General features: G+C 32.4%; 2 long non-coding RNA genes across 6 annotated transcripts; both read left to right on the top strand.

Annotated features, from left to right (window-relative positions):
- Positions 1–207: 207 nt before the first annotated feature.
- LOC141705601 (uncharacterized) lies at positions 208–18,427 on the top strand. 4 transcript variants are annotated; one of them, XR_012568409.1, is made up of 9 exons: positions 208–388; positions 1,579–1,631; positions 1,706–1,862; positions 3,206–3,320; positions 3,756–3,861; positions 3,952–4,126; positions 4,564–4,603; positions 17,003–17,184; positions 18,130–18,427. It is a non-coding gene; the product is annotated as an uncharacterized LOC141705601 (long non-coding RNA). The 4 variants fall into 4 exon arrangements; XR_012568407.1 differs by lacking the exons at positions 208–388; positions 1,579–1,631; positions 1,706–1,862 and adding an exon at positions 1,942–2,475 and having other exon boundaries at positions 16,988–17,184; XR_012568406.1 differs by lacking the exons at positions 208–388; positions 1,579–1,631; positions 1,706–1,862 and adding an exon at positions 1,943–2,475.
- Positions 5,188–11,537, top strand: LOC141705602 (uncharacterized). Of its 2 annotated transcripts, XR_012568411.1 has the most exons (5): positions 5,188–5,375; positions 5,790–6,559; positions 6,749–6,899; positions 10,663–10,707; positions 11,464–11,537. It is a non-coding gene; the product is annotated as an uncharacterized LOC141705602 (long non-coding RNA). The 2 variants fall into 2 exon arrangements; XR_012568410.1 differs by lacking the exon at positions 5,790–6,559.
- Positions 18,428–19,498: the final 1,071 nt, after the last annotated feature.

Here is a 19,498-nt window from a genome sequence, read left to right as displayed (position 1 = left end):
TGAATGAGTAAGGTTCTGGGCAAAGCATTGGGCAAAGCATTGGGCAAAACTTTGAAATTTCAAGAAAGCGTAAAGTAAAAATGAAAAATCAGAAGGGCTTATATACTTTCTCAAATTAAAAAAGCATAAATAAGAGATTAAACAATAAATATGTGTAAGTGAATTTCAGCCGTTTAAGAATAAACTGTAAGTATTCTGGCCCCCAAACTCTACCTATTATATTCAATGAATTTAAATTAAAAAAATGTCGTGTCCCCGTATTTGTGCCAACTGCCAAATGGTGTCGCCAGGTTCTAAGTCTTTCAAAGTGCCAAATCTGATACTTGGATATGTTTGAATCTCCGTACCTGAGTCCAATTATTTAAAGCAGCTGCACCTACTGAATCTGGTAATTCCCAGAATAATATATGGGTGCAGAAAGCAAATATAAAGATAATTACTCTAGTCCCTTTAATATCTCTCTAAAGCCCATCTTTTTGCATATATAGTAGAGAACTTAGTTCTTTCCTCTTCGGTAATTGTTCATGTTCCCAATTGAATACTTTCCGCTTCAGTAATTGTTCAGATTCCTTATTGGCCCATATGATTTGTAGATATATAGTCTTATTTAGTTATTTGTCCACGACTGTTGATGAAATTTACCTTGGTGGATGAATGAGGTCTCAAATATAATGTCTTGATAACTTCTAATCAGGGTCTTCAATTTGACCTTCTAGTCTTCTGTTGTAGACAACAAGGAATTATTAGATGTGTACAGGCTCCTTTATTTCTTCCCCTTCTATAAATCTTAGTACCTTATTCTTACCAACCTCACAGCTCCACTGCTGCTTATATTTGATGTTTTTGGATTCGACTCATAAGCTGTAATCCGATTTCTGACACAATACACCAGCATCGCAAAAGATTTATATTTCTCATTACACAAATACATGAATCACTATTTCCTTTCGGTAAAACGCAGAACATACATAAAAATATTTTAAGAGAATAATACCCAATATTCGATGTTCCGATCAAGAGTTTAGGCAAACTAATTTGACCCATCTAACTTTGGATGACAAATTATATTGAAACTTTTCCACAATTATGTTTCTCAAAACAGACACCACTTCTCCCTGTTGTGTGGTACAACAATTAAAGTGTACAACATGTAGACTTTCTTACACTACTACTGCCTCTTGTGCCCTCTGGCATTGAAGTGTATAATGGTTATGTGCAGACTTTCGTGCTGGTAATTGCAATCTATGTAGTTAATTAGGTTGTTGTATTAAGTTGTTTTTTTGGCTTGCTGTTTAAGTGCTTCTAACGACAACTTGCTCTTTGAAATATCTCTCTGTAAGTGATCCATGATAGAATTTTCTTAAGAATATAATTTCTGGGTTATGGTGCATTACAGAATGACCAAAAAATGTACTTTAGAAACTATAAACAAAAGGGCGGAGAATAGTTTTAAGTTTAAAATGTGCCTTATGTCTATGTTAATGTATTTGTTGAGTGAGTGATTGAGTAATCAAGTTGTGCTGCTTAATATACAATACCGGGCGTAATCTTAATTATGTTCCTAAATGTTTTCTGAAGGTTCCCAGGCCTTATAATGCAAGCGAGGAGGAATCTCTGTTTGTTTTCCCAAGGTATATACCAATTATCGTTATATTCACGTTGTAGTCTTTTTATTTGAAATCATAGTACCGATAACTTGATGCAGGTTTTAAAATTTTCTCTAGTTTTGCTCCTCCGCTTCAGTTGAAGCAAATGGTCATGCAAGAAACGAAGGATGGAGAGTTGATCATAATCCTCCTCCCAAGAAACAGTAGGATTACCGCGAAAGACTTTAGAGGAAGATTAAAGCAGTGACCCTACAGGTTAACTTTTGATGTATTTTCCTATTAATTTACATGACAAGTATATCCTAGTTACGCACGGTTTATTTAAAAGTACTTTTTTGCAGATATATTGTTTTTTTCCCTTTACAAACATGGCCTTAATCGGTATTTAAAAATAAATAAATTATATAACTGCAAAAGATAGTGATTGTGTTGCAAGTTTCCAAATGCTATATGCTGATTGGATCCATGGACGCCTCCACATGTTTGATAACTTTGAGATGATACTTACCTATGGTTATAGAAACATTTTGTACTTGGTGAAGTTGTATTATCTCTTTTGTAGTTTGCCTGTGTATATGTTTTCACATCTAAGATCATATTTGTAGGTATAGAAATGGCAGGACAGTAAAAATTGTAGGCAAAGAGTTTCTTGGGTACATGAATGTTGGTAATTATTATCAATCCACATATATTAATATGAATTTGTTGACAGCTTTCTTTCTTTGTCTTCCATAGTTATGAGTTTCGACTTAGGGTTTCTCTTTCATCTTGTGGGAATCTCAACATGATATCGCGCATCAGGAACATTGACAGCAGCCTTTAGTTTCTCATTTGGCTACCATACATATTTGTCTGTTTCGGATATCTGGTATGCACTGACATTTTTGAACCTAAATACTCTGTCACTGGTTGTAATGTGTTGTGACATGAAATAAAACAAAGATCATAGAAACAGGACTGGGCTAAGTTGGCAGTGACATTTAAGTACCTATTAAAACCTCTGCTATTTGTAAATGGTTGACGTTTTCGTGCTATGTATGTATTTCATTTAGTAATCTTTTGCATGTCACCAAAATGGTGCTACTGAGTACAATGCTACATTTTCAACTCCCTCTCACTGTTAGTTTCTAAGGGAATATATTACTTAAAAGTAGAAGAGGCTTATGCTAAACGCTGCTTTAATATTTTTTGAAAGCATTTCATTTGTTTTAAGTAGGTGAAATAAAGATAAGTGCGTTTACCTTTTATCAACACAATATGAGAGAAAAATGATCATACTGACACGTTTAAATTACTGCCACATTTTAGTACATGCACAATACATTTAAGTTAGAGTTGAAACACATGTGTGCATTATGTTTTACATAAGTGACACTTGAAGGCTTTTCAGATGTGCCATTTAGACACTTCTCCTTCTCAATGTTATTTTGATCATTAGCCACATAATAATAAAGGAGAAGGAATGTAGACTTTGCGATCTTGTTGCTTAATTAGATTTCTTGATACTATGAAGGCTTGCCGGAGTGAATTTTACAGTATTTAGCTCGTCCTCTTTTGTTTCTGCTACCTGGACTGACCAAAATTCATATGGTTTACAGTGAAGTGAGGATAGAAGGTTTGAAAACATTGGATTATCTAGACAACCTGTCTGATCGAAAATGCTTCAGAAAATGCTTCACTGAACAAGGAGATGCAATTACTTTTGAATATGAGGTATACAGTCTTATGTGTGGTTCCCTAGTACTTAGTTTTTTACTTCAATAGTGCACAATAAATGAGCATAGCTGTCATCATCTCCCGTTTAGTGACACTCTTCTTCGAATTAAGGGATGTAAAAACTTAATTATGAACTAAGATTAGTGGAGGAAAATATGTGCAGTAAACCTCCTCATAAAATGTATAACAATTTTAGATATATAGAAGGGAGGAATATGAAATTTCCAGACTCTATTCACTTATACAATCTTGATTATCTATGTGTGTGTGTGTATACTGTGTGTGTATACTGTGTGTGTATACATATGATTGTGGCACAGTTAGACCATTTGACTGAATTATTTTACTATCTTTAAGTTTGTTCTGTGATTTTTTTTATATTTTATTATCGAACTGCTACTTCTACTTCATAAATTTCTGAAATACTTGCAGAAACAATGAAGAAAATGCTCCATGAATCCCCTCCCCCGTTGACATATTAAATCATACATATTTTACTTATTCATGGAAGTGGTGTGCATGACTGTAACATGAGAAGGTCTAGTAATAAGTTCCTTAAGGTTAATATTATTGATCTTGTTATATACTTGTTTCTTATAATTTTCTGAACCAGTGTCCTGGTTTTCAGCTGTTGCTTGAGGAACCTGTTGCAGGCCATCTAAAGCCATAGCATCTGACCGTGATTGGCTCAGATGAAGCCTCAAAATATTATTCCTGCGGATTCTTCTTTAATGTCCATCCAATTATTTAGAGCAGCTGCAACCTACTAGATACATTTATAAAAAATGGGTTACCAGATACTGGTAAGATTTTGGCCGTATTTTGTTGGAATGAAAATAATAAACTATATTTTTAAATCAATACAATATTATTGATGTCCTAATAAAAGAAGAATGCAAGTTATATATATGTTAAACGTAAAACAGATGCACAAGATTAGTCAGATAAGTAGCATAATTAGTCATGACTTTCCTACAACAGTTAGATATAAATGTATCTCTGTTGCTTAGGATTTCCACAATTCATTTTGATTTGAAGTTGTAATTCGTTATCTAGAAGGTGTCAATTTCCAGACTCTATTCACTTATACAATCTTAATTATCCATGTGTGTGTATACATATGATTGTGACACAGTTAGACAATTTGACTGAATTATTTTACTATCTTAATCTGTGTTTTTTTTAAAATTTTATTATCGAACTTCTACTTCTACTTCATAAATTTCTGAAATACTTGCAGAATCAATGAAGAAATGCTCCATGAAGAAAATAGTTTTCAGGTAATTTTCACTTTTTTAATTAACGCAAGATTTGTAATATTTGTTGCAGTTGTTATTTTTTAGATTTTACTTTTTTGCTATTATTTTAAATTTATTATAGAAACTCATGCTCTACTAAAATCAATAGAATTTTTGCAAAAACAAATCCACTTGAATAGAAATACTACCCAACATATTACTGATGTCATCAGTGCAACCATGTTGGGAGGTTAAGAAACGTCATTTGGTGGATGCAAAAGTAGTCAAATTTTACCTTTTAAGTATTCACATTTGGAGTTATAAATCTCATATGGAGACTCAGAATACCATATTTAGTCATTTACTTCTCTGAGGTATCAATTTTTTTTGGTTACATATTCCAAATTACTCCACTGGAGACTGGTCACAGCTCATTCCGAATGGTGTACATAGTTAGTGTCTGCTATATCTTTTACCGCCAATATCAAATCATAGATATTTTACTTATTCATGGAAGTGGTGTGCATTAGTGTAACAAGGTCTAGTAATAAGTTCCTTTAGATTAATATTATTGATCTTGTTATACACTTTTTCTTATTATTTTCTTAACAAGTGCCCTGGTTTTCAGCAATTGCTTAAGGAAGCTGTTGCAGGCCATCTAAATCCGTAGCATCTGACCGTGATTGGCTCAGATGAAGCCTCAAAATATTATTACTGTGAATTGTTCTTTAATGTCCATCCAATTATTTAGAGCAGCTGCAACCTACTAGATGCGGTAGTGCCCAGAATAGTACATGGGTGCAGAAAGCAAAAGGTGCAGATAATTACTTTATTCTCTTCATCTTTTTCAAAGACCCTATTTATTTTCTTTTTGCATATATAGTAGATAAATACTTGGTATTCGTTCCTTTCCCCTGCGGTAATTGTTCATATTCTCAATTGAATGCCGCTTCGGCGATGTTCAGATTCCTAATTGGCATATGATCTTTAGATATATAGTCTTACCTTTTCACAACTGTTGAAGGAATTTACTCTGGTGGATAAAGGAGGTCTCAAATATAATACCTTGCTAGCTTGTAATTCAGGGTCTTAATTTTAACCATCTAGTCTTCTGTTGTAGAAAACAAAGGAATATTAAATGTGTAAAGGCTCCTTTTTAACAATGTTCACTAAATAAATGTGCTTCTCTGATTGGTTTGTCCACCTTTTTCTTAACTTCCTGTACCAGATGTAGACGCTACTCTATCCCCTGATGATGGCCGTACAGAATTTTTAGAATAAACTTTCTTGTCGAATATGGGCGTAGAGTATTTGTTTAATGTAAAATTAAACTAACAGCGCCATAAATTAAATAGGAATTTCCATCTTCTTGTTGTACTTGGTATTTGAATAAACACCTTTTAATTCATAGAGTAATTGACAGTGTTGGAATTTGAATTTGTGAAATGTAGATGTAAAACGTTTTAATTTACAACTGGAGAAGTCCAATAAAATGCTTGTATTAAATTCAGCTTACAATTGTAATTTGGATGCAATGTCTATTAGTCAGGTCTTAAGCTTACTAGAGATACTGAACCTAAGAATTTGTATGCTGATATTGATGTGCAAACAGTTGAGGAAACTTTTCCCACTAAAACTTCTCGAGTTGCTTCTTGGATGAAGTAATTCTATTATATGCCAACCAAATATTCCTCTGGCTAAATATTTGTGCGAATTCTTTTCTAAATGCTATAATTTGTCATTCTCTGCTATAAAAATACTAAATCTATGACAACACTATTAAATTCAGTGACATGCCTTTGACATGTAGTTTTCTGTTTTTCTGATGTAGAGAGAGAGAGAAAGACTATTTGCATCAGCAACAGTTTATTCTTGAACTTTTCTGTAAAGATTGTTAAAATTGTACTCCAATTTCTTATCCATTTATGCTGCAACCAATTTCTCACATTCTGCTCAACCAAAAACTTAAGAGCCCTGTGGTCCGTCTTAATGAAAAAGGTGATTATCCATGAGATATGTTGTCCAAATTGCTTATGTATATGCATATGAAATGAACAGAAGTATATTGAACGTAATAAAAAGTAAAAATTCATTTGATGAAGTATTGAATCATGTACACAGCACCTAATTATAGCATAATTATAGCATGTGCTTGATTATAATGATTTTTTCTTTTTAACTACAAAGTGGTACAAGTACAAGCACGGTTTTTTGTGGGGAATGCTTCAACGTCGCAATGGAAGGAAATATAGTTGAAGACGTGAATATGGTTGATGCGTGATTCCAAACCAGTCATCAGATTATAATTCTGCTAGAATTCTTAGAGATTGACCTAAAGGTTATTTCTCTAGTTAACATTATAGATTGTAATATTTTCTTTTTCAAACTTAGATAATAATGTTTATTTGTTTCAATTTAATTATTATATCGTAAAATAATTTTTTAACATGTGTGTCAGACAATCCCAAAACCCATCCTTCGCCAATTATATCAAAAAGGGTCGCCATATTATGAGTCTATCTAAAATTTTAAAGTGATACGAAATTACGCACTAACCAGATTTTTTCTAAATAATATAACATGCAATATCTATAAAAAGTAGATATTCTTATCTGTCACTCATTGCATTGAGCTTGACCTGGTTAATATTCTTATTTATCTTCTGCAATTTGTTACTGCAAGAAGCTTGACCTAGTTTTCAGAGGGAGAACTAGAGGGCACTGGAGGGAGTCTCGGGGTATCTGTCAACTGTTTAAGATCGCAAAAATTTTAGTGTTAAATTTTGAAAAAAAATATAAAATAATGTAATTTGGTTTCTTCAAATATTAGTTGGTCTCCCGTAAATTTTATTTCCGGTTCCGTCCTGTTAGTTTTTAACTCCTATATAATAAGAATGACATGTAAATTACACGTGGGTGCTCTTGTATGTAATATTTTATAGTTGATATAATTAATTTAGATATTTAAGTAGATAATTAGAAATAAACCCATATTTCGGGCGCCGAAGTTCGAACTCCACAAAATCAACGTTGTATTAAAACTATATAAATATAGAAAAATCTCATAACTATTAAATCATGAACTGTTACTCAGATTTAAAATCCTTTAAACATTTTTGTCAAAAAAAATATGACTTGAAATTTTAAAACATACTTGAAAAATATATGTGATATAGTCATATGGAACAAATATTGAAGTAGACAATGAGTGGGCTTGGGCCGCGGGAGTGGGAGTGGGGCACTGAATCCAATTTAGACTTTAGGCATCAATATTGGGCTTAAATGACTGTTATCTTCAAAAATCTCAGAATAACACCAAATTATAATATGTTGTTAGACCAGAGATTTTGAATGCAAAAACTGAATTTTATTATAAAATCCAAGCTTTTACCTTAGTATATCTGAAAATTAAAGTGAATAACTGTAATGGATTTTTCGAGTTTTGTAAAACAAATCTCGATTTTATTAAGGAAAAAGTGAATAAAAGTAGGGGATGAAGATAAATATGGAGATAGAGATAGGTAGAAAGGGTGAAAAAGAAGGTAGGGCGGATATGGTTAGGTGAAATTAGGGCGGCCGACTCTCATGCGAGAGAGAAGTTATTTTAATTATTGGTTACTATTAACTTCAACAATAATTGTCCACCATAGATCTTTGTCATGGATATTATTAGTTACCTACAACATTTTTTGATTTGCATGCAATATTTCGGAAAGATGTAGGTGATGAAAACATATTTTGTTTGGTGTTTGCTGAAACAACATAAACCATAGGAATGTTGTAATTTCACGGAGAGATGAGTTGATGGATTTAGAAATGTGAATTGGTATTTCTGTAATTGATTTTAAAACTTTTTAGTTATGACATGCAGCTAATTAACAGAAAAAATGCTCACCGGCCAGCATGAGTATTAGTACAGGCTGATCATGTAAACCGTAATCTTTTTGTTATATTTACACTTAAACCTGTATTAAGTAATATCGGATAAAGTTATAACCTTATTTAGGTATAAATTTTTTCGATCGTAATTTGGGCCACAGTCGTAAAGTAATATTCTCGCTAAGAGTATCAGATAAAAAAAATTAGAAAGTTATCAAGGGCCCAACTAAAATATAAAGTAATAATTTCAGAATTATATGTATATTTACGTACTCGGCCTGACCCGATTAAAAACCCGGTTAAAATTTGATTATTCTAATATTTTTTTTATATATTTACATTTATTATGAATATAAATAATACTTTATGTTGTAAGAGATATGCCTGTACTTTAACAAGACGAAGACATTTTGTCAACCCTAAGTAAGTTATATTGTTATCTTAATTTGTATTTTGTACTTGTAACATTTAAAGTCTGTAAAAATATCAAAGGAGCAGATTGGAGCCTTTTTTTATAAACAGTATCAAGCCTAAGAATTCTATCTGGAAGAAGATCATGCCTTAGAAGAATTATGAAGAAGCTTGGAGTTGAATAAAGCTGTTTTAAGAAAAATATTCTAAGTCGAGATCTCTACAAGTCACAGATTTAATGTTATAGAGAAGTCATTCGAGAACTCCATAATAGCTTATATAGAAGTCAGGAAAGCTACTAGAGAACTCAGAGAGATATCGACAAGTCAAGAAGACATGAAGGTTAGAGATATCGACAAGTCATTTCTTCACTCGAGAATTCAGAGTTATCGACAAGTCTACATTCATTACAGAACTCAGAGTTATCGATAAGTCAAGTTCCACTAGAGAACTCAGAGATATCGATAAGTCAAAATTCACTAGAGAATTCTGAGATATCGACAAGTTAAATTTGACTAGAGAACTTTGAGATATCGACAAGTCAAGAAGTTACTAGAGAACTAAGAGTTATCGATAAGTCAAAGTGAAGATGTGAAAACTAGAGATCTCGACAAGCTAAAATTCTCTTATAGAGAACTGAAAACCTCTACAGGCCAAACTAAATATAGAGTATTAGAGATCTCGATAAGTCATTATACTTATCGAGATGTCAAGATCTCTATGTGCCTAAACTGGAGATATCGAGTAAAATTCTCAAAGTACAGAATCGTAGACCAGTTCAATATTCAAGATAAACAATCAACAAAGAATCCAACCAGCTGGATTGACAAGTGTACAAAAAGAAGCTTGAAGAATGTGCAAGATCAATGGTAAAGATTAACTGACAAAGGAAGATCAAAGTGAACACAGGATGCTAAAGATATGCTAGGCCAGAATTGGAAGATCTACTTTTTCTATAAATAGCAATGACAAGTGATAGTTTAGAAAAACTAACAGCATGTCTTATTGTACACTGTTTAAACGAGCAGTTAACTAAGTTATAAAGTTAACACTGGTCTTTTAGTCAGTTGTAACCATTCAGATCAAATTTCTTGTAACACTCTTAAGGAGAAGCTAAGCTCTTTATCAACAAAGAGCCTAGAAATTTTGTAGCAAAACAGTCTTAATTTTAATATAAAATTAAGTGAGTTTTGAATATCCGTGTTCTTTATTTTCTGCAAGCTTAAATTCTGCATGAACACGTTTCACTATAAGATTTAATTTACTTTGATTAACCAAAACATTCAAGAAAAGCATAAAAACAGTAAAACACATTCACCCCCTCCCCTCTGTGTATTATTCATTTCCTAACACTTTAAAGACATATATATATATATATAACATTTATAAAACATAATATTTTATAAACACGTCCATTTTTGCCCCAACTTAAATTTTTTCAATAAAGTTGTGTTTTTATAAAATATTTTATGCAAAATAATACATTTTTGTAATAATTTAGTTGCTAACCTATATAGTCTTTAGAATTTCTAATAAAACTCGATTTAATTTAAATTAGAAAAAGCCCAATCCAATCCAATTCAATACAGCCCAAAAAATCAGTAAAATCCGCCTTGAGAATCTAACGGGTTCTGAAATTTAAAGGTCCAAGCCCGGGCCTTTTGGGCATCCTGACTGACCAAATTCACCAAATTTAAAGGTGAAATCGAGTATAAGGTGTCAATTTCGAATTTCTATTCACTTATACAATCTTTTCTGAGTATAATTTATGTTTTTTATTATTTAATTCTTCATTTCTGAAATTACTTGCAGAAACAATGAAGAAAGTGCTCCACCCCGTCCATGTGTAGTTTCCAGGTAATTCTTCATTTTATTGCGATTTAATTAATTTTATAAATTATCTGTATAATTTTATTTTGTTTTGTTACGCTTGAGTATCTTCGATTCGATATGGATTTATTGCTCTATTTATCATTGTTAGTTGTACTCGAATAATTTAGTGTTTGATTTGATATTGTTCTATTGGTTTAACTGCTATTGTTTATTTATTTGTGCGGTGTGATTTTGTAATTAATTGAATGTTATGGTGGGAGCAATTTATGTTTTATCGGCTTGAACATTTTCACTTTATTTAGGTCAATTGAATTATTTATGAGTCGAATCTAGACTTGATTAATTAATGAGTCAAGTAGAATATTTAGACTAGAGCTTGAGAAACCTTATTCGAAAAGAGAATAGAATTTGGGGATCTCTCTTGAGGTGTCTAGTTAACTATTATACAAGCCATAGGGATCGAGTCCGCTTAGTTTTATTAGGATATATTACCTTTTTTTGTAGACGATTCTGGCGGAAACTCGTATATTTTTAAGGAGCGAGCGACCCTTATTAATGGTAAATTTCTTCATGATCATATTTTCACTTGTATGATTATTTTTAAGTGGGTAGTGCTTTGTCAAGTGGGTGCAGAAAAAATAATTTTGTTGTACTTTCTATCAAGAAGAAATTTCACAAAAAATAAGTATGACTGTAAATTTGTTAGATTAAAACCATGTCTTTAAAGGGCCACGCCAGGTCTGTTTCTAATATTTGTTTTCATATATTCTGATTGGTTAGGCTTATACTCGCTATCTGGAAGCGGAACTGCACGTGTTACTAGAAGAGAATGCACTCCTGCAACATGCTTTGGTAAGCAGGACACTGGCTACAACTTTGTTTCTGTAAAACCAATCTGCATGTTTATTATTAGTTCTCTTTTTGACTAGTGCATACATAAACAAGAAGCAACAAAGAGGATAAAGCAGCAGGCATGTTGACCACGTACTAATCATTTCATATAACAATGCAATACACACAGACACTGTAATTTTGCAGACAATGGAATTTTCACGAATCAAGTTCATAAATAATTTCTTTCATTTTTTTTTCTTATAATCCCCATCAGAAAGTGAGGCAACTTGATATTCCTAAATATAATTACAACTTGCAGATTAGTACATAGTGATGATATGCATATGAAAAACATTATTGCTTTTGAAGATTCAGTTATTAGAACAACGGGTAATGTGAATTTTTACATTAGATAAGCTATGGAAACCTATGTAACCTGATGCAAATTGCTCAAAAATTCTATGATAATAGTAAAAGAATCAACACATGGAAGTAAGTAATTTGAAGATTATATCTAAATGTTCATAACTACATAAAGAATGGAAATTATTAATACTATAGAGGGCTATATATCATTAATGTTATACAGGCTGAAAGTCAAGATGGATTATCATTATTAAACAAACCTTACCAGTAACTTTCTTATCTTCAACAGGTAGAATCGCAGGATACACTTGCCCTTTAATGCTAAACCTATGACTAAATGGAAGAAAGATAAATTGAAGCCGTAATCAGTTAGACTAGTTAGAGATGTATACCTAACTGAAAGCCCTAAAATGGAAACTTAAATCTAATCACCTGCAAAATTAAAACAGTATAAATAAATTGAGAGTAGAAAATCAAATTCAAGAAAAGGAGTTTTTAATTAATAGTTTATAATTTCAGTTTACAATTTGATTTTTGTTGAGAGCGAGTATAGTGTTTGTACTTTGTACTGCATCATTTGTACTGCATTACTTGATATATGGTCTTGAAACTGTATTATTTATAATGCATTATTTGTACTGTAGATATGCGTAGATGTGGGTAGATGATGGAGGGATGGGGAAAAATGAATGGGGGATGGAAGACAATAAAGTCAACCACCACAAGTAGAACTGTAGATATGCGTGTAGTGTATAAAGAAGAAATCTACAGTGGATACCGTCCACATTCATTTTTGGTTATAAGTAATACTTGGAAATAAATGTCAATAAGGAAAATATTACAAGAAATAGAACATTGAAACATGATAGAAGCATATATAACCTAATAAAAATTTTAGCTTTGTTTCTGGCCCCCAAACTCTACCTATTATATTCAATGAATTTAAATTAAAAAAATATCGTGTCCCCATATTTGTGCCAACTGCCAAATGGTGTTGCCAGGTTCTAAGTCTTTCAAAGTGCCAAATCTGATACTTGGATATATTTGAATCTCCGTACCCGAGTCCAATTATTTAAAGCACCTGCACCTACTGGATCTGGTAATTCCCAGAATAATATATGGGTGCAGAAAGCAAATATAAAGATAATTACTCTAGTCCCTTAAATATCTCTCTAAAGCCCCTATTAATCTTTTTGCATATATAGTAGAGAACTTAGTTCTTTCCTCTTCGGTAATTGTTCATATTCCCAATTGAATACTTTCCGCTTCAGTAATTGTTCAGATTCCTTATTGGCCCATATGATTTGTAGATATATAGTCTTATTTAGTTATTTTTCCACGACTGTTGATGAAATTTACCTTGGTGGATGAATGAGGTCTCAAATATAATGTCTTGATAACTTCTAATCAGGGTCTTCATTTTGACCTTCTAGTCTTCTGTTGTAGAGAACAAGGAATTATTAGATGTGTACAGGCTCCTTTATTTCTTCCCCTTCTATAAATCTTAGTACCTTATTCTTACCAACCTCACAGCTCCACTTCTGCTTATATTTGATGTTTTTGGATTCGACTCATAAGCTGTAATCCGATTTCTGACACAATACACCAGCATCGCAAAAGATTTATATTTCTCATTACACAAATACATGAATCACTATTTTCTTTCGGTAAAACGCAGAACATACATAAAAATCTTTTAAGAGAATAATACCCAATATTCGATGTTCCGATCAAGAGTTTAGGCAAACTAATTTGACTCATCTAACTTTGGATGACAAATTATATTGAAACTTTTCCACAATTATGTTTCTCAAAACATACACCACTTCTCCCTGTTGTGTGGTACAACAATTAAAGTGTACAACATGTAGACTTTCTTGCACTACTACTGCCTCTTGTGCCCTCTGGCATTGAAGTGTATAATGGTTATGTGCAGACTTTCTTGCTGGTAATTGCAATCTATGTAGTTAATTAGGTTGTAGTCTTAAGTTGTTTTTTTGGCTTGCTGTTTAAGTGCTTCTATTGACAACTTGCTCTTTGAAATATCTCTCTGTAAGTGATCCATGATAGAATTTTCTTGAGAATATAATTTCTGGGTTGTGGTGCATTACAGAATGACCAAAAAATGTACTTTAGAAACTATAAACAAAAGGGCGGAGAATAGTTTTAAGTTTAAAATGTGCCTTATGTATTTGTTAATGTATTTGTTGAGTGAGTGATTGAGTAATCAAGTTATGCTGCTTAATATACAATACCGGGCGTAATCTTAATTATATTCCTAAATGTTTTCTGAAGGTTCCCAGGCCTTATAATGCAAGCGAGGAGGAATCTCTGTTTGTTTTCCCAAGGTATATACCAATTATCGTTATATTCACGTTGCAGTCTTTTTATTTGAAATCATAGTACCGATAACTTGATGCAGGTTTTAAAATTTTCTCTAGTTTTGCTCATCCGCTTCAGTTGAAGCAAATGGTCATGCAAGAAACGAAGGATGGAGAGTTGATCATAATCCTCCTCCCAAGAAACAGAAGGATTACCGCAAAAGACTTCAGAGGAAGATTTAAAGCAGTGGCCCTACAGGTTAACTTTTGATGTATTTTCCTATTAATTTACATGACAAGTATATCCTAGTTACGCACGGTTTATTTAAAAGTACTTTTTTGCAGATATATTGTTTTTTTCCCTTTACCAACACGGCCTTAATCGGTATTTAAAAATAAATAAATTATATGACAGCAAAAGATAGTGATTGTGTTGCAAGTTTCCAAATGCTATATGCTGATTGGATCCTTGGACGCCTCCACATGTTTGATAACTTTGAGATGATATGAACCTATGGTTATAGAAACATTTCGTACTTGGTGAAGTTGTATTATCTCTTTTGTAGTTTGCCTGTGTATATGTTTTCACATCTAAGATCATATTTGTAGGTATAGAAATGGCAGGACAGTAAAAATTGTAGGCAAATGGTTTCTTGGGTACATGAATGTTGGTGATTATTATCAATCCACATATATTAATATGAATTTGTTGACAGCTTTCTTTCTTTGTCTTCCATAGTTATGAGTTTTGACTTAGGGTTTCTCTTCATCTTGTGGGAATCTCAACATGATATCGCACATCCGGAACATTGACAGCAGCCTTTAGTTTCTCATTTGGCTACCATACATATTTGTCTGTTTCGGATATCTGGTATGCACTGACATTTTTGAACCTAAATACTCTGTCACTGGTTGTAATGTGTTGTGACATGAAATAAAACAAAGATCATAGAAACAGGACTGGGCTAAGTTGGCAGTGACATTTAAGTACCTATTAAAACCTCTGCTATTTGTAAATGGTTGACGTTTTCGTGCTATGTATGTATGTCATTTAGTAATCTTTTGCATATCACCAAAATGGTGCTACTGAGTACAATGCTACATTTTCAACTCCCTCTCACTGTTAGTTTCTAAGGGAATATATTACTTACTTAAAAGTAGAAGAGGCTTATGCTAAACGCTGTTTTAATATTCTTTGAAAGCATTTCATTTGTTTTAAGTAGGTGAAATAAAGTTAAGTGCGTTTACCTTTTATCAACACAATATGAGAGAAAAATGATCATACTGACACGTGTAAATTACTGCCACATTTTAGTACATGCACAATACATTTAAGTTATAGTTGAAACACATGTGTGCGTTATGTTTTACATAAGTGACACTTGAAGGCTTTTCAGATGTGCCATTTAGACACTTCTCCTTCTCAATGTTATTTTGATCATTTGCCACATAATAATAAAGGAGAAGGAATGTAGACTTTGCGATCTTGTTGCTTAATTAGATTTCTTGATATATGAAGGCTTGCCGAAGTGAAATTTACAGTATTTAGCTCGTCCTCTTTTGTTTCTGCTAAATTCATATGGTTTTACAGTGAAGTGAGGATAGAAGGTTTGGAAACATTGGATTATCTAGACAACCTGTCTGATCGAAAATGCTTCACTGAACAAGGAGATGCAATTACTTTTGAATCTGAGGTATAGTCTTATGTGTGGTTCCCTAGTACTTAGTTTTTTACTTCAATAGTGCACAATAAATGAGCATAGCTGTCATCATCTCCCGTTTAGCGACACTCTTCTTCGAATTAAGGGATGTAAAAACTTAATTATGAACTAAGATTAGTGGAGGAGAATATGTGCAGTAAACCTCCTCATAAAACGTATATCAATTTTAGATATATAGAAGGGAGGAATATGAAATTTACAGACTCTATTCACTTATACAATCTTGATTATCTATGTGTGTGTGTATACTGTGTGTATACATATGATTGTGGCACAGTTAGACCATTTGACTGAATTATTTTACTATCTTTAAGTTTGTTCTGTGATTTTTTTTAATTTTATTATCGAACTGCTACTTCTACTTCATAAATTTCTGAAATACTTGCAGAAATAATGAAGAAAATGCTCCATGAATCCCCTCCCCCGTTGACATATAGTTTCCAGGTAATTGTCCATTCTTTTTAAATTAATGCAAGATTTGTAATATTGTTGTTATTTTTTTAGATATTATATTTGCTATTATTTTATTTTTATTATAGAAATTCATGCAACTAAAATCAATAGATTTTTTGCAAAAAAAAAATAGATAAGTCCCACTAGAATTGAAATACTACCCAACATAATAACCTATGTGATCAGTGCAACCATATTGAGAGGTTAAGAAACATAGTGTCTTACCCATCATCGAGACGCATAAATCACATTTGGTTGATGCAAAAGTAGTTGATTTTTACCTTTAAGTATTCACATTTGGAGTTATAAATCTCATATGGATACTCTGAATACCATATTTATCATTTTGTCATTTGTACCTTTGAGGTATCAATTTTTTTGGGTACGTATTCCAATTACTCCATTGGAGACCGGTCACAACTCATTCTGAATGGTTTACATAGTTAATGTTTGTTAGATCTTTTACCGACAATATTAAATCATACATATTTTACTTATTCATTGAAGTGGTGTGCATGACTGTAACATGAGAAGGTCTAGTAATAAGTTCCTTAAGGTTAATATTATTGATCTTGTTATATACTTGTTTCTTATAATTTTCTGAACCAGTGTCCTGGTTTTCAGCTGTTGCTTGAGGAAGCTGTTGCAGGCCATCTAAAGCCATAGCATCTGACCGTGATTGGCTCAGATGAAGCCTCAAAATATTATTCCTGCGGATTCTTCTTCAATGTCCATCCAATTATTTAGAGCAGCTGCAACCTACTAGATGCGGTAATGCCCAGAAACATGGGTGCAGAAAGTAAAAGGTGCAGATAATACTTTAGTCTCTTCATTTTTTTCAAAGTCCCCGTTTATTATCTTTTTGCGTATATAGTTGATAAATACTTGGTATTCCTTCCTTTCCTCTGCGGTAATTGTTCGTATTCCCAATTGAATACCGCTTTGGAGATTGTTCAGATTCCAAATTGGCATAGAATTTGTAGATATATAAAGTCTTACTTTTTCACAACTATTGAAAGAATTTACTTTACTGGATATGTGAGGTCTTCTGTTGTAGCCAAAGAAATATTAAATGTGTACAGGCTCCTTCATTTTCCTAGTCCAGATACCATGACTAAAGTTCATTTAATTTTATCTGAACAACAGATAGTAAGATTGCAGTTTTCCAGTGTACTGGGCCTAGTTCTCACTTTCTTCCATTGTAAAAGGTTAACGTTCCCATTGGGTACAAAACTGGTCTCATAAGTTTCTGTAGCAAAACTTATGTTATTCCATGTGACCACATATTCTCATAAGCCTTAACTTCTTTTTTTCTCTTAACTTCTTATAGCAGATATAGACGCTATTCTATCCCCTGATAATGGCCGTACAGTATTTTCAGAGTAACTTTCTTGTCGAATATGGACTTAGAGAGTATTTGTTTAATATGAAATTAAACTAATAGCGCCATAAATTAAATAGGGATTAATGCCTGGCTTAAAGAAAAAAGTGCTTATCCATGATATATGTCCAAACTGCATATGTATATGCATATTAAATGAACACAAGTATGTTAAACGTAATAAAAGGGAGCAAGGTCGTCTTTCATTTCGCTTGGTTATAGTATTACTTGTATTGCCATATTAGTTTTAGTTGGTCTCTGTGATGAGGGAAGATAAAGTGAAAACTCATTTGATGAAGTATTGGATCATATATACACCACCTGATTATAGCATGTGCTTGATTATAATGATCTTTTCTTTTTACTACAGAGTGGTATAATCCCTATTTTTTGTGGGGAATGTTTCGACGTTGTCATGGAAAGCTTAGAAGTGCAATCGAAGGAAAGGTAGTTGAAGACGTGAATATTGACGATGATGTCGACATACTAGGCGGGGGACTTTTGGGACCGGTTTATGTATTATTCCAAAGCAGTCATCAATTCTAATTCTGCTAGAATTCTTAGAGATTGAACTAAATGTTATTTTGCGGATTCGTAGAGATTTTGACATAGACGATATTCCTTCTGAACCTACGTCAAATTCCAATTCTGCTGAAGTTCGTAGAATTTATTCTTACCTGAACGGCGTTTTACCTGACCAAGTAAAAGTCTTCAACTCACTAATCAACAATCCTATTGACAATTAAAAGTCAAGAAAGTTAACAAGATTTAAAAACCCAACCTGCAGTCAGATTATGTACCTTGTTCAAGTATAATGTTTTCTTTCACATTCCTGAAGTACAAATTGCTTCTCATAATGTAAAGATAATAATAACACCAAGTATATTTGTTGTTAGCCCTATATGGTACATGCGTAGAAAAATGTCTAAAATGGCACGCATGTAAAAACAGCCCAAAATAGTATGTAGAAACGCAGAAAATGGTAATGTTTAGCTAAAACACTAAATTGCTTAGCGTGTTGGTTGTTATTAATACTATTTTTTTCCTTTTTTTGTCCATGACGCTAGATGAACTTGTGTTTGAGGTTTTTAATTTTTTTTTGTTATGCTAAACGTTACTTAAGTTAGATCGCTTTAAGTAACGCTTTCCCCCAATTTTTTTCTAATTGGATTGTTGTGCATTTTACTAAGTTTTAATATTTTAAAATTTTAACGGGGCATTTTGAACCCTACAAAATTAAAAACTGCTAAATTAGATATTAGAATTTAATTGGAGTTTGATTTCTAAAATCCTAAATTCTATATCAGTGTACCAATTATTAATTTATTATTTTAATATTTCAAAAATCTAAATGGAAGTTGTTGAACTTTAGGAGCCCGTAAGGTTTATCTAGTGCGCACCCGATGGGTAGCGGCCGCCGGTTACCTACGTTAAAAAAAATGTTCAAGATTGTTAAATTAGCTGTCATTTATTAAAAAAAATTGGATATTCAATTAGTTTATTAATTAAAATCCAAAAAAAATATAATAATAATTAAAACTGAATAAATACGTATCAAGATAAATCAATCATAGTCTTTTTGAACAAAACTACGATCGTTGATCGGATCTTTCACTGTTGTATATTTCTCCGCTCGCATAGTTGACATATACATCATTTTATAAAGACAATCCAACAATCTGTTGAAATTGTGAGAACACAGAAATTTGACGTGTCGAAACGCATTCGAACAATTAATA

This window comes from Apium graveolens, unplaced genomic scaffold, assembly GCF_009905375.1.
Source record: "Apium graveolens cultivar Ventura unplaced genomic scaffold, ASM990537v1 ctg9103, whole genome shotgun sequence".
Classification (NCBI taxonomy): Eukaryota; Viridiplantae; Streptophyta; class Magnoliopsida; order Apiales; family Apiaceae; genus Apium; species Apium graveolens.
The sequence above is the reverse complement of the archived record's forward strand: the minus strand, read 5'-3'. Positions and strand labels throughout refer to the sequence as shown.